The 3,854-nt window shown below is 40.5% G+C and overlaps 1 non-coding gene across 1 annotated transcript; it reads right to left on the reverse strand.

Moving 5' to 3' along the window:
* Positions 1–1,929: 1,929 nt before the first annotated feature.
* On the reverse strand, positions 1,930–2,091 carry LOC129400665 (U1 spliceosomal RNA). The gene has a single exon (XR_008627854.1). It is a non-coding gene; the product is annotated as a U1 spliceosomal RNA (small nuclear RNA).
* Between the last annotated feature and the right edge of the window lie 1,763 nt (positions 2,092–3,854).

A 3,854-nucleotide genomic window follows, 5' to 3' on the forward strand; every position in this document is an offset into this window, starting at 1 on the left:
TATGCTAAATCCAGTAACAAGGTGGATTGCATTCCCCTGACCCTGAAAGAGCCCCCAGTGCAACATCTTTGGGAGGGCAGAATCAAGATAGACTTCTAAGATCTCAGGGAAAGGACGAAATGAGCCCGCTCGATTACTGAGCCCGCTCGAGTAATCGATGATTAACAGGATTTCGTGATTCGTGATTCGTGATATACACAACATACACACAATGGTTATATTTACTGTGGTCACTGTCATCCCGTTTCTCATCGACTTGTTTGAGCGGGCACCAATAACGTCTCTCATTGTGAGACTTATTGTTACTGTTTTTGGCATACCGAATACGCCACGGGTAGCTTGCCAGGCTCTGCCGTGCGGGCACGATACTCTGGGTAGTTTGCCGGGCTCTCCATAAGGGGCGGAGGAATTGAACACGGGTCGGCCACGTGAAAGGCAAATGCCCTACTGCTGTGCTATCACTCCAGCCCTATTTACTGTGGTATAATTTGAAAATGATTTTTATTCATTTTCCTCTGTTGGGAGTGGGTTGAAAGCAGGGAACACCACCTGATGATTCACAACCAACTAGATTTAGTAGTTGGGTGCTAACAGCCTAGGATGAAGAGCTGCTAAGGTATCCAAGAGGACAATATCTACATTGTTCAGGAGTTTCCAGTACTAGCTCTGGTGGTGCTTAAGAGGCCTTCTGATGCTGGGGGTCAAAAAGGAATCATTTTGGCTATGAATGCTTCCTAATCACTGTCTCCCCAGCATACAATATGATTCATTTTGTTTTGAAAAGCACCCAGAGGTGTTCAGAATTAATCACTGACTCTGTGCTCAGGCACCACTCTTCATGGCTGGGGGACAGAGTGGCGTGCCTGAGATCAAACCCAAGTTAGCTGTGTTAAAGGCAAATGCCCTACACACCGTTTTATCTCTCCACCCACCAAAATGATTTTTTTGTAGTTTACTTTGCCATGAATCAAAGTGATAAAAATTTTTCCATTTAGGTATTTACTTCTCCTGAGATATACATTTTATTTATGCATCAAAAAATCATGTCTCCATGACAGCAAATGATGAACAAAATATTTGAAACACAAGATGCCAAAAGTAGTACCTCATTAATATCCAAAGGAGATTCAATTAGAAATGTGTACAGTATTGTTGCATAACTCCCATGAGTATACCGCTAAAAACTCTCCTAGAAAAACACTGACATAGTTTAAAGCCAAAATCATGACACCTTGAGACGTATTGTCTTTGTTTCACTGCCCTTTTCCCTTCGTGTCAAACTTTCACTTTCTTAATTCTACTCCGTCAAGTACCTACCTAAATCTAATGAACTATAAAATGCTGAGATTTTAATTCATAAATAATGGCTTAATGAGTATGTCGTTAATGATAATAAATTCTCCTTAATAAAGCACTAGGCATTTTAGCACAAAGAACCAAAACAATACAAGAACAATATCACTGGGAAATTACAGTTACAGAGTGTTTTAGGTGAAAACAGTATAAAAATGTCCTATTTCAAAACATAGGTACTAGGGTCAAGAAGATAAATTCATTTGACCAACAAAGTGCTTATTTTTGGCAAATCAAAGACTAGATATCAGATATGTTATCACCTCAACACGTTCAAGAATAAAAGCCTTTTGTAAATAAACAAATTGTCACCTATAAAAGAATTAAGTTTACAGATCTGTTTATTTTAATAATTTTCTCAGGATTTTGAAGTTGAATACAAGAAAACCTTTAGCAATTAAAAATTTTTTAATCATAATGTTTCTTTTCTAAATATAATAGAATCATTTTATAGTTACTAAAATTAACAATAAATGATGGAAAACAGCAATATTTATATCAATTTTCATTTTTAAAGTCAAAATTTACAAATATCTTCATAGAAGGGTTTGAGGCACTAATATTTCTTTTTTTTTTCAGGGGAGAACATCAACGCAGTCTCCCACTACCAAAAATTATGCAGTCGAGTTTCCTACATTAGGAGAAACCACAAGGGTCAGCACATCTGGAGTGCGATGGATAAGTCTTGCCCTGGGAAACCATCTTTATAATCATGATATCCCTCTGCCAAGTAAGTATCAGGCATATAATATTTCAATATTTCTCACCACCAGTGTCAGTTTCCCTTCACCAGTGTTCCCAAGTTCCCTAGCCTACCTCCTTGGAGATATATTTTTAAGTTTAGTTACTTTAGTTTTGGTCTCCTTTTAGCAATATTTTTTATTAGAGAATCACTGTGATATACAATTACAGACTTATGAACTTTTGTGTTTACATTTCACTCATACAGTGATTGTTCACCCATCCTTCCACCAGTGCCCATTCACCCCCACCAACGATCCCAGTATCCCTCTCACTACCCGCACCCCATCCTGACCCACACCACCCTGCCTCTGTGGCAGGGCACTCCCCTTTGTTCTCTCTCCTTTTGGGTGTTCTAGTTTGTAATAGAGGTATTAAGTGGCACCCATGTTCGGTCTGTAGTCTACTTTCAGTTTGCATCTTCCAACCCGAATGGTCCTCCCAATATCCTCTACTTAGTGTTCCCTTCCCTATCTGAGCTATCTTTTCCCCAAGCATGTGAGGCCAGTTTCCAAGCTGTGGGGCAGACCTCCTGGTCTTATCTCTACTACTCTTGGGTGTTAGTCTCCCACTCTGTTTTTTTTTTGTATTTAAAAAAAAATTTTAAATTGAATCACTATGTGGAAAGTTACAAAGCTTTCAGTCTTAACTCTCAGTTATAAAATGCTCAACACCCATCCCATCACCAGTGCACATATTCCACCACTAGGAGCCCCAGTATACCTTCCCCCCGCAAACCCTCCCCGCCTGTGTAGCTGATAGATTTCACTTTACTTTGATTACCTTCAATATTTCAAAAAAAAACTCACTATTATTGTTTGGAGTTTCCACCCAAAAGTCAGACCTGTTGAAAAGGAATCATTTGATAATGTTTTCCATTGCTGACAATTAAGAGATATGAGGTAACGTGGCCACAACAGCAACCACACGGTTTTGGATTTCTGTATTTTAGTAACTAAGTCCAGGGAAATTTCTGCCAGAAATTGCATCACTGCAAGCTTTTACTTCCCTTTTGTGGTACTCATAAAATGGAAAAGCCGAGAGAGAAAAACCCTTCCCCTCTGGCGCATCATGGGGCAGTGGCTCAGTTCACAGTCTAGAGACAATTCTGCAAGCTGTTGGTGCCCTAAGTAGTTTAGCTGGCCTCTGGGATCATGCTCATGCAGCAGTGGAAAGGTCACACATGTGTGGCCGCTGCTCTTAAATCTTGGCGGAGGGCGGGGCCGGTACCACCCTCATACCGAAATATCCCAAGCGCCCCGTTGCTGCAGGCTCATACCTCCTTTTTGTGCTCATATAATGGTGGTCGTCATGCTGTGCCCAGAAAGGAAGAGCCTTAGAGAGAGAAACCCTTCCCTCCTGGCGCAGCATGGGGCAGTGGCTCAGTTCACAGTCTAGAGACATTTCTGCAACCTGTTGGTGCCCAAAGTAGTTTAGCTGGCCTCTGGGATCATGCTCGTGCAGCAGTGGAAAGGCCTCCCACTCTGTTATTTTATATTCCACAGATGAGTGTGATCTTTCTATGTCTGTCTTTCTCTTTCTGACTCATTTCACTTAATATGATACTTCCCATGTTGATCCACTTATATGCAAATTTCATGACTTCATCTTTTCTAACAGCTGCATAGTATTCCATTGTGTAGATGTTCCAAGTTTATTTAACCACTCATCTGTTTTTGGGCACCCCCGTTTTTTCCAGATTTTGGCTATTGTAAACAGTGCTGCAGTGAACATAGAAATGCAAATGTCATTTCTACTAT

This window comes from Sorex araneus, chromosome X, assembly GCF_027595985.1.
Source record: "Sorex araneus isolate mSorAra2 chromosome X, mSorAra2.pri, whole genome shotgun sequence".
NCBI lineage: Eukaryota > Metazoa > Chordata > Mammalia > Eulipotyphla > Soricidae > Sorex > Sorex araneus.